Consider the following 12,500-nt stretch of genomic DNA (forward strand, 5'->3'; position numbering starts at 1 on the left):
TGTGTCTCTGTGTTTGTCTGTGTGTGTGTGTGTGTGTCCCTGTCTGTGTGTGTGTGTGTCTCTGTGTGTCTGTGTGTGTGTTTGTGTGTGTGTGTGTGTGTGTGGGTCTGTGTGTGTGTGTGTCCCTGTGTGTGTGTGTCTTACGTGCGTAGTAAGCGTGTGTGTCATCAGGACAGCTGGCTGTCCTCAGACTCTGCAGACCATAATCTGTGATCTTGAGGACGAAGCGGCTGTCCACCACGCAGTTAGATGATTTCAGGTTGCCGTGGGAGACGATGACGCTGTTGTGGAGGAACAACATGCCCTAAAAACAACAACAACAATAAATAGATGACATCAGAATCTGGTCTCAGTGACAAATAGGAGGTTTGGGCTTTTATTTTGAAATTACCTCCTATGGAAAGGTTTGGGCTTTTATTTTGAAATGATCTCTTTTGGAAAGGTTTGGGCTTTTATTTTGAAAATGATCTCATGGAAAAGTTTGGGCTTTTATTTTGAAATGACCTCTTATGGAAAGGTTTGGGCTTTTATTTTGAAATGATCTCTTTTGTAAAGGTTTGGGCTTTTATTTTGAAAATGATCTCATGGAAAAGTTTGGGCTTTTATTTTGAAATGATCTCTTATGGAAAGGTTTGGGCTTTTATTTTGAAATGACCTCTTATGGAAAGGGTTGGGCTTTTATTTTGAAATTATCTCTTATGGAAAGGTTTGGGCTTTTATTTAGAAAATGATCTCCTATGGAAAGGTTTGGGCTTTTATTTTGAAATGACCACTTATGGAAAGGTTTGGGCTATGATTTTGAAATGATCCCTTTGGAAATAAGCATTGACTGATTAAATGAATGTGTTGCGTTGGACAGCAACATGAGAGAGGAGAAAACACTGAGTATTATGGGATGGATCTATCTAAAGGGGGAGGAGAGGCTACACCCCCCTACACCCCCCCCCCCCCCATGTGACAGGCCGTTACCTTGACGATGTCATTGATGAGAGAGTATCTGAACATCCAGTCCAGAGTGATGCTGTCGCTCTCCATCAGGTCCTACACACACACACACACACACACACACACACACACACACAGACACACACACACACACACACACACACACACACACACACACACACACACACACACACACACACACACACACACACACACACACACACACACACACACACACACACACACACACACACACACACACACACACACACACACACACACACACACACACACACACACCACACACACACACACACACACACACACACACACACACACACACACACACACACACACACACACACACACACACACACACACACAGGACACACACACACACACACACACACACACACACACACACACTTTCATTATGATGCAGCTACGTGTTCTGCAGCACTTAATCAAATTACAGATCGCTCTGTCTGTGTGTGTGTGTGTGTGTGTGTGCGCTTGTGTGTGTGTGTGTGTGTGTGTGTGTGTGTGTGTGTGTGTGTGTGTGTGTGCTTATGTGTGTGTGTGTGTGTGCTTGTGTGTGTGTGTGTGTGTAATGTAGTTAAAGTAATAAACAGCTGCTCCTGAACAACAACATGACTCCAAACTGTCAGAGCTGAAAACTGGCCAAAAGGCCTATATATATATATATATATATATATATATATATATATATATATATATATATATATATATATATTTATATCTTTTGATGAGGGAAACATTTTACAATATTACAAGAAAAGGTCCTATGGCATGAAAATGTCATTTTATGAGGTTTTTTAACATTAATATGAGTTCCCCCAGCCTGCCTATGGCCCCCCAGTGGCTAGAAATGGTGATAGGTGTAAACCGAGCCCTGGGTATCCTGCTCTGCCTTTGACAAAATGAAAGCTCAGATGGACCAATCAGGAATCTGCTCCTTATGAGGTCATAAGGAGCAAGGTTACCTCCCCTTTCTCTGCTTTGCCCTAACCCTAACCCTAACCTTAACCCTCCTTCACGTCTCATTCTCGTCTCCTTTTGGTCCTCTTCTCGTCTCCTTCTCGTCTCCTTTTGGTCTCCTTCTCATCTCCTTCTCTCCTTTTGGTATCCTTCTCGTCTCCTTCTCGTCTCCTTCTCGTCTCCTTTTGGGATCCTTCTCGTCTCCTTTTGGTGTCCTTCTCATCTCCTTCTCCTTTCCTTTTCATCTCCTTCTCATCTCCTTCTTCTTTCCTTTTGGGATCCTTCTCATCTCCTTTTGGTGTCCTTCTCATCTCCTTCTCCTCTCCTTTTCATCACCTTCTCATCTCCTTCTCCTCTCCTTTTCATCTCCTTCTCATCTCCTTCTTCTCTCCTTTTGGTATCCTTCTCATCTCCTTTTCATCACCTTCTCGTTTCCTTCTTTTCTCCTTCTCGTCACCTTCTGATCTCCTCCTCGTCTCCTTCTCGTCTCCTGTTGTTGCCTTGCATATGAGTAACATCCAGGCTGGACATCGTGATAAAGTATTCCTCCTCTCAGAATAACCCAAACCCCACGCTGCCTGCATCCACCCACAGCTGGCCCACATGTGTTCTCATGTTGCTAGGTTACAGTGCTGGGAGGTTGCTAGGTTACAGTGCTGACAGATAACTGTAACTGAGAGAAGATCTGATGGAGCTGCTGCTGCAAAGAAACAGAGCTGATAGACAGCTGAGAGAGAGGCATACGCATAGAAATCAAATGGATAGAAGCTGTAGCTGACTGGCCCTGGGACAGGGTAAATACTGGGGTAGTTGTACCTGAAGGCTGCCCCTGGGGAAAGGTAAATACTGGGGTAGTTGCACCTGAAGGCTTCCCTTGGGGACAGGGTAAATACTGGGGCAGTTGTACCTGAAGGCTGCCCTTGGGGAAAGGTAAATACTGGGGTAGTTGTACCTGAAGGCTGCCCTTGGGGACAGGGTAAATACTGGGGTAGTTGTACCTGAAGGCTTCCCTTGGTGAAAGATAAATACTGGGGTAGTTGTACCTGCAGGCTGCCCCTGGGGCAGGGTAAATACTGGGGTAGTTGTACGTGACTGGCCCTGGGACAGGGTAAATACTGGGGTAGTTGTACCTGACTGGCCCTGGTGCAGGGTAAATACTGGGGTAGTTGTACCTGACTGGCCCTGGGGCAGGGTAAATACAGTTGTACCTGAAGGCTGCCCTTGGGGAAAGGTAAATACTGGGGTAGTTGTACCTGAAGGCTGCCCCTGGGGAAAGGTAAATACTGGGGTAGTTGTACCTGAAGTCTGCCCTTGGGGAAAGGTAAATACTGGGGTAGTTGTACCTGAAGGCTGCCCTTGGGGAAAGGTAAATACTGGGGTAGTTGTACCTGAAGGCTTCCCTTGGGGAAGGGTAAATACTGGGGTAGTTGTACCTGAAGGCTTCCCTTGGGCAAAGGTAAATACTGGGGTAGTTGTACCTGAAAGCTGCCCTTGGGGAAAGGTAAATACTGGGGTAGTTGTACCTGAAGGCTTCCCTTGGGGACAGGGTAAAATACTGGGGTAGTTGTACCTGAAGGCTGCCCTTGGGGAGAGGTAAATACTGGGGTAGTTGTACATGAAGGCTTCCCTTGGGGACAGGGTAAATACTGGGGTAGTTGTACCTGAAGGCTTCCCTTGGGGACAGGGTAAATACTGGGGTAGTTGTACCTGAAGGCTTCCCTTGGGGACAGGGTAAATACTGAGGTAGTTCTACCTGAAGGCTGCCCTTGGGGAAAGGTAAATACTGGGGTAGTTGTACCTGAAGGCTGCCCTTGGGGAAAGGTAAATACTGGGGCAGTTGTACCTGCAGGCTGCCCCTGGGGCAGGGTAAATACTGGGGTAGTTGTACGTGACTGGCCCTGGGACAGGGTAAATACTGCGGTAGTTGTACCTGACTGGCCCTGGTGCAGGGTAAATACTGGGGTAGTTGTACCTGACTGGCCCTGGGGCAGGGTAAATACAGTTGTACCTGAAGGCTGCCCTTGGGGAAAGGTAAATACTGGGGTAGTTGTACCTGAAGGCTGCCCCTGGGGAAAGGTAAATACTGGGGTAGTTGTACCTGAAGTCTGCCCTTGGGGAAAGGTAAATACTGGGGTAGTTGTACCTGAAGGCTGCCCTTGGGGAAAGGTAAATACTGGGGTAGTTGTACCTGAAGGCTTCCCTTGGGGAAGGGTAAATACTGGGGTAGTTGTACCTGAAGGCTTCCCTTGGGCAAAGGTAAATACTGGGGTAGTTGTACCTGAAAGCTGCCCTTGGGGAAAGGTAAATACTGGGGTAGTTGTACCTGAAGGCTTCCCTTGGGGACAGGGTAAATACTGGGGTAGTTGTACCTGAAGGCTGCCCTTGGGGAGAGGTAAATACTGGGGTAGTTGTACCTGAAGGCTTCCCTTGGGGACAGGGTAAATACTGGGGTAGTTGTACCTGAAGGCTTCCCTTGGGGACAGGGTAAATACTGGGGTAGTTCTACCTGAAGGCTGCCCTTGGGGAAAGGTAAATACTGGGGTAGTTGTACCTGAAGGCTGCCCCTGGGGAAAGGTAAATACTGGGGTAGTTGTACCTGAAGGCTGCCCCTGGGGCAGTACTCGGTGATGATGCACATGTTGGGCGGGTCAATGCAGGAGCCGATGAAACGGGTCAGGTGCTCGTTCTGAACATCTCGCATCTGAAAAATCACAAAAACATAAAAATACAAAAACTGAGATTCAGAACCAGTCAGTGGGAGGTTATCTAAAAATATTAAAGGGGTAATAGAATGATTATATAGGGTATTTCACACTGTTCCTTATGGTCTCCTAATGGGGTATGTAACATTGGTTGGGCTGAAAATGTCCTGGTTGATATTTTATTGGCCCTTATGCATCCCTGTGTTTTGGCCCTATTTGTAACAAGAGCTTTTCTTCCAAATATGGAATGCTCATGAATATTTAGATGAGCTGCGCGCTGATTGGTTGAGGAACCACATACACATACAGTGGAGACGAGACAGCATGTCTCATATTTCAGACACTGCAATGTTTTGTTACTGGACAACCGAGGCTCCGGCATGACTATAGTATATATAGTGTATATATTTACAGTTTGAATTTCGTCACGCCACTTATATTACAGCTACCCCAAGGTCTTACAAAGCTAACACTTCTGTCCGATTTCAATTGAATGCATTTTTGTGAATGTAAGGGGTGTAAGGGGCTAGGCCGCTGAACTGCGACACACAGTCAAACAAAATTTGCAATTAGCCATCAATTGTCGTAAAACGGCCCATATTTGACCTCTACATAGTTGATTTCTCGCATAAAAAAGTCTCAGAAGTGAATTTACTAGTGAAATAGCGGACGAACAATGTACAAAGTGTCTGAGATCTGCGTGACCTAGATTCAGAAGACTAAGCTGACCTCAGGTCAGTGGTGTAGCTGACCTGAGGTCATCTAAACGTTGGGGCGTGACAAAGACTAGACTAGAGACTAGAGCCAGATGATGAGGAGCTCGTTGAGATTCGCCTGTTTTCAGCAGCAGTTTCAGATTGTGAGATCTGCAGAGGAAAGAGGTGTCAATGGGAAGGTAAAATCGGTTTTGCATTCTATCACCCCTTTAAAATAATAATGTCTGTATGTGTGTGCGTGTGTGTCTGTCTGTCTGTCTGTTTGTGTGTTGGTCTGTGTGTGTGTCTGTGTTCAGTTCAGTTCAATTTTATTTATATAGCACGTTTAAAAACAAACATAGTTGACCAAAATGCTTAACAAGCTCCAAAAAGCAAAGAGATAATAAACACAAACAAAGCACAATATACAACACAAAATAACTGACAGTAGAAAAAGAAAAAGGTCAAGATATCAAAGCTCAGCTTGAATTGAAAGCCAATGAATAATAGTGGGTCTCAAGCATGGAGCATCTGATTGGACGACCTCGGTGCTTTGACAGGTGTGTGGACATGTAAGAGCTCCGATAAGTAAGAAGGCGATAACCCATTTAAGATCTTAAAAACAATTAATACAAGTTTAAATTCAATCCTGAAACAAACAGCAAGCCAGTGGAGCGTGGCCAGAACTGGTGTAATGTGGTTGCGCTTTTTGGTCCTAATTTAACAATTTTGGTTAAAAGCCGAGCTGCTCTGTTCTGGACTAACTGTAACCGATGAAGGGATGACTGATCCAATCCAACATACAGTGAGTTACAGTAATCTAAACGGGACATAATAAATGCATGTATGACTCTTTCAAAGTCTTTACGTAGCAGGTAAGGTTTGACCTTAGCCAAAAGTCTCAGCTGGAAGAAGCTGGTTTTAACAACAGAACTAATCTGTTTGTCAAATTTAAAAGCACTGTCAAAAATCACTCCCAGATTTCTGGTAAAAGTTTGAATTTGGGAGCCTAAAGTACCGAGAGTATCTACACAGGCACTAAAATGTTCAGCACGACCAAACACAACAACTTCAGTCTTATTATCATTGAGACAGAGAGAATTCTGATCCAACCATATTTTGAGATCACTCAAGCAGTTTAACAACGGCTGGATAGTGTCCTTCTCATTGTTTTTTACAGGCAAATAGATTTGTACATCATCTGCAAAACAATGGAAAGAAATGTTATGTTTTTTTTTTTTAAATGCATGTACAGAGAAAAGAGCAAGGGTCCCAAAATGGAGCCTTGGGGGATCCCACAAGAAAGAGGGGCAGCAGATGAAGAGCAATTCCCAAGGTGGACAGCAACACTCCTATCTGTCAAGTAAGATTCAAACCATGTTAGGGCTATGCCCGTAATGCCAACACTTAGTTTGAGTCGGGATAAAAGGATGTAGTGGTTGACAGTGTCAAAGGCAGCAGTCAAATCTAAAAGCACTAAAACAGCGGAGTCTCCTGAGTCGACCGCTAAGAGAAGGTCATTGTAGACTCTCAGGAGGGCAGTTTCAGTACTGAGGCTTAAAACCAGACTGGAACTTTTCATGAATACTAAAATCATCTAAAAAATGATTGAAGTTGATTAAAAACAACCTTCTCCAAGACTTTAGATAAAAAGGGAAGTTTAGAAATAGGTCTAAAATTAGACAAAACCAACGGATCCAGATTTTTCTTTTTTAAAAGAGGTTGCACAACAGCATGTTTAAAAGCAGCTGGACACCCTGAGCTGAGAGATGAGTTAACCAAGGATAAAATACTGGACCCAACAGTGTTAAAAACATCATTAAGTAAGCGTGCAGGGATACTATCCAGCAAGCAATTAGCCGGACAAAGCTGCTTGACTATGTCAGAGAGAAGGTGGAGTGAAACTGGCTCAAACTGTGTGTGTGTGTGTGTGTGTGTGTGTTTGTGTGTGTGTGTGTGTGTGTGTGTGTGTGTGAGAGAGTTCTTACATGTTTGAGTTCAAACAGAACTTTCCGGGTCAGTTCGATCGTTTCTTGTTGATGTACTTGATGGCGGCGAGGTTTCCCTGCAGGAGACAGATTCATGACATCATCACCTGATTCTGAGTGCGTGTATGTGTGTGTGTGTGTGTGTGTGTGTGTGTGTGTGTGTGTGTGTGTGTGGGGGGGGAGGCAGACCTTGTAGTAGCCAGTCTTAGTGTAGATCTGGAAGTTTCCCTCCATCGTCATCAGAGAGCCGCAGTTAGATCCTTTCTGAAGAGAAAAAAGGGACGTGATTGGTCCAGCCCGCAGTTACTGGAAACCATTCTAAATGTGTGCCATGTGTGTGTGTGTGTGTGTGTGTGTGTGTATATGTGTTAGTATGTGTGTCTCTGTGTCTGTAGGTCTGTGTCTGTGTGTGTGTCTCTGTGTATGTGTGTGTCTGGGAGTGTCTAACCAAACCATGCACACATGCGGCAATGGAGTAATGATTGACCTTTTTCCCAGCAGACATGTTGACTTGTCATAGTAGGAAAAGCACAGCTGAGATTGATAACCTTAACGATGGCTCAGTTCCATCAAGTGTCCCAGTAAGATATATCAGTGAGTCAGTATGCACAATACCAGGACCTCTCCTAAGTGGAATGCAGCCATCAGTAATGGTTTTGAATGCACCTGTGCTTTCCCTACTATGACATGTCAACATGTCTGCCGTGAAAAAGGTCCATTGCTAGGACTGCGGGATGGAGCAGCGTGGCTTTTCGGCAGCTTCCATTGTGACTGAGCAGCCCCACATTGCTCACCCCTGTGATGGGCAAGGACCTGGAAAAGGTGGTCCAAAAATGGTCTGCTCCCCACACTCCTGACAGGCCCCTCCGCAGGACAGCTCTGGTGGCCCTGGAGCTCGCAAGATACAACATCGACATAGCAGCTCTCAGCGAGACCAGACCACATGGAGAGGACTCCCTGACAGAGGTTGGTGCTGGGTACACCTTCTTCTGGAAGGGGGTCCCCGAAGGCACTCACCGTAAACCATGGAGTTGGCTTTGCTGTGAAGTCTAAACTGCTGCAGCACATTCAGGAACCCCCCATCGGCATCAATGAGAGACTGATGACATGGCGCATCCCCCTGGCTAAGTGACGCTTCGCCACTCTCATCAGTGCATAAGCCCCAACTCTTGATGCCAAGCTCAACTTCAAAGAGGATTTCTACAGAGCTCTTGATGCCATCCTACAGAAAACCCGGCTACAGACAGGCTCATACTCATGGGAGATTTCAATGCTAGAGTGGGCACGGAGCCCCTGGTATGGAGCGAAGTCATTGGTCAGCATGGTGTGGGGAAAATGAACCACAAAGGGCTCAGACTCCTCTCCCTCTGTGCAGAGCACCAGCTGGTCATCACTAACACCATCTTCCAGATGAAGAACAGGTTTAAGACCACCTGGCAGCACCACCGCTCAAAACATTGGCACGTCCTTGACTATGTGATTGTCCGTCAAAAGGACATCCAAGTCGTCCTCACCACCCATCAAAAACATGTACTAGGTCCTCCAGTCAGTGCCCTTGATCAAGGCACTGGCTCAGATCTGGAGTTGGTCCCTAGGCGCTGTGATTGGCTGCCCACTGCTCCCTTGAGGGATGGGTTAAATGCAGAGAATGAATTTCAATACATGTATGTGTATGTGACAATAAAGTACCTTTACCTTTACCTGTGTTATGCGCGGAGGTGAGTGCTTGACTGACCACCTCATGGTCAGATCCAAACTACTCATGAGCATTCAACCCCGTGGCCCGAGGACCGCTCCAAACAAGAATCTCAACTGTATAGCGCTAAATAGCCTCACCACCAAAGACAACCTGCGATGGCTCCTTGCTGAAAACCTCAATAAGCTCCCAGAGGAAACAACTGACTGGCCAGCTCTGCGCCAGGACAATCACAGTGTAGCCTCAGAGGAGCTCGGCCAACCAAGGAAAAGTCACGAGGACTGGTTTGACTGCAACTCAGCTGAGATACAGTTACTCCTAAAAAACAAGCATGAGGCCCACAAAGCTCTCCTGTCCTGCCCTGGATCTCCCACCCTTAAAACCACCTTCACTGCTGCAAGAACAGAAACCCAGCGAGCCCTCCAGACTATGGAGGACACCTGGTGGGTGCAAAAGGCGCGAAATAATCCAGAACCTGGCAGACTGCAATGACACTCAAGGCTTTTACAATGCCATAAAAGCATCATACTGCCCCAGGAAGTGGGCGATTACCCCAGTCCGATCAGCTGACGGGTCCATGCTCTTCAAGGACCGCCTTCAACCACACCAACCCTGTCGACCTACACATTCTGGATGATCTCCCAGACCTGCCACCAATTATGCACCACTTTACTCAGAACTCCAGCAAGCTATTGCTGGGATGAAGAACATGTGTGTGTGTGTGTTATGTGTGTGTGTGTGTGTGTGTGTGTGTGTGTGTGTGTGTGTGTGTGTGTGACTGTGTGTGTGTGTTACCAGAGACATGGTAAGTCTGCTGCAGGTTCTCTTCAGGACTTTATCCAGGTTACTCATCTGAACGTCGTCCCAGGAAACCCTCCACAGCTGAGCCGCCAGCTCGCTCTCCAGCTTCAACTTCCTGTTCAGCACAAACAATCACAGGTGTGTGTGTGTTTTTGTGTGTGTCTGTGTGTGTGTTTCTGTCTCTGTGTTGGGGTTCTAACCTCCGGTGGATTTGTGAGGACTATGGTTAACTGTTCCTCAGATCTCTGCAGGATAAACCCAGACAGCTAGCTAGACTATCTGTCCAATCTGAGTTTTCTGTTGCACAACTAAAACTACTTTTGAACGTACACATGTTCCACCAAAACAAGTTCCTTCCAGAGACTATTGAGCAGAGGCACGGAGCTTAGCCCCGCCCACGACGATCGTGATTGGTTAAAAGAAAGGCCAATAAACCAGAGCAGGTTTTTCTCCCATCCAGGAATGCTGTGTGGACTAGCCAGACCTTCCTCTCCAGAGCTGTGGAAGAAGGTCTGGGCATAAGAAACTACCCTACCCACAGTCACCTGTTCTCTATACCTGACTCACAGTCACCTGTTCTCTGTACCTGACCCACAGTCACCTGTACTCTTTACCTGACTCACAGTCACCTGTTCTCTGTACCTGGCTCACAGTCACCTGTTCTCTGTACCCGACAACCAGTTACCTGTTCTCTGTACCTGACTCACAGTCACCTGTTCTCTGTACCTGACTCACAATCACCTGTTCTCTGTACCTGACCCACAGTCACCTGTTCTCTTTACCTGGCTCCCAGTCACCTGTACTCTTTACCTGACTCCCAGTCACCTGTTCTCTGTACCTGGCTCACAGTCACCTGTTCTCTGTACCTGGCTCACAGTCACCTGATTCTCTGTAGCTGACTCACAGTCACCTGTTCTCTGTACCTGACTCACAATCACCTGTTCTCTGCTGCTCGGTGTCCTGTACTAGATCGGCCGGTGGTCTCCTAGTTCTGTAGGATATGAAACGTATTGGAGTGCATACCAGGGATGCACCAAATCCAGGATTAGGCTTCTGATTGGGCTGAACATTGGGCTTTTTGACGGGGTTCTGGTTTCTGCCGAACCTTAGAATTTTTTCCCAGGGAACCAAACCCTACACTTGCACTCGGCGCGCTACGCTGGTTGCCGTAATGACGGCGCCGTTGATTATGGGAAGGTGTTTACGTAGGTGGAGCGTTGAATGCAGTAGGCTGTGAGAAAGTGGACATGGATCTGGTGAGGGAAGGTGTTTACGTAGGTGGATCGTTCAATGCAGTAGGCTATGAGAAAGTGGATATGGAACTGGTGAGGGAAGGTGTTTATGTAGGTATAGCATTAAATGCAGTAGGCTATGAGAAAGTGGACATGGATCTGGTAAGAGAAGGTGTTTATGTAGGTGGATCGTTCAATGCAGTAGGCTATGAGAAAGTGGAGATGGATCTGGTGAGGGAAGGTGTTTATGTAGGTGGAGCGTTCAATGCAGCAGGCTGTGAGAAAGTGGACATGGATCTGGTGAGGGAAGGTGTTTATGTAGGTGGAGCGATCAATGCAGTAGGCTGTGAGAAAGTGGACATGGATCTGGTGAGGGAAGGTGTTTATGTAGGTGGAGCGTTCAATGCAGTAGGCTGTGAGAAAGTGGACATGGATCTGGTGAGGGAAGGTGTTTATGTAGGTGGAGCGATCAATGCAGTAGGCGTTGAGAAAGTGGACATGGATCTGGTGAGGGAAGGTGTTTATGTAGGTGGAGCGATCAATGCAGTAGGCTGTGAGAAAGTGGACATGGATCTGGTGAGGGAAGGTGTTTATGTAGGTGGAGCGTTCAATGCAGTAGGCTGTGAGAAAGTGGACATGGATCTGGTGAGGGAAGGTGTTTATGTAGGTGGAGCGTTGAATGCAGTAGGCTATGAGAAAGTGGACATGGATCTGGTGAGGGAAGGCGTTTATGTAGGTGGAGCGATCAATGCAGTAGGCTGTGAGAAAGTGGACATGGATCTGGTGAGGGAAGGTGTTTATGTAGGTGGAGCGATCAATGCAGTAGGCTGTGAGAAAGTGGACATGGATCTGGTGAGGGAAGGTGTTTATGTAGGTGGAGCGATCAATGCAGTAGGCTGTGAGAAAGTGGACATGGATCTGGTGAGCAGAAAAAGTTGTTGTTTGGCAGTACTTTCAGTCAAAAGAAGGCCATTCAAGTCCAGCTACATGTTCAATTCTCAATGCTGATTTGTCTCGTGGTGGCGAGGACCCTAAACCCCAATACCATTCTGATTGGTTTAGAGAAATGTAACCAACCCAGAGAGTTTATTTCTGTATCTCCAGGTTGTTTGGATTCAGGTTTTTATAAAGTGTGAGTGTCTCACCTGTAGATGAAGACGGTCACGGTAACTATGATGACTAAGACAAAAGAGATCACTATTGCAACCATCTGAAGCATCGTAACGGTACCTGGAGACGAGGGAAGGACATTAGGAGATTAGGACAGACACACCCAACGTGTGGCATCAATGAGGTGTCAATGAGGCATCAATGATGTGTCAATGAGGTGTATTAATAGATAGTTTAGAGTCTCCTGATATGTATATGATGTATTAATAGATAGTTTAAATGTGTATACGGTGTATTAATAGATAGTTTAGAGTCTCCTGATGTGTATACGG

At 46.4% G+C, this 12,500-nt stretch overlaps 1 pseudogene; it reads right to left on the reverse strand.

Annotated features, from left to right (window-relative positions):
- Window positions 1-144: 144 nt before the first annotated feature.
- Window positions 145-12,500, reverse strand: part of LOC114551479 (atrial natriuretic peptide receptor 1-like) — a 14,865-nt pseudogene continuing 2,509 nt past the window's right edge.

Source organism: Perca flavescens, unplaced genomic scaffold, assembly GCF_004354835.1.
Source record: "Perca flavescens isolate YP-PL-M2 unplaced genomic scaffold, PFLA_1.0 EPR50_1.1_unplaced_scaf_100, whole genome shotgun sequence".
In the NCBI taxonomy this organism is placed as follows: domain Eukaryota; kingdom Metazoa; phylum Chordata; class Actinopteri; order Perciformes; family Percidae; genus Perca; species Perca flavescens.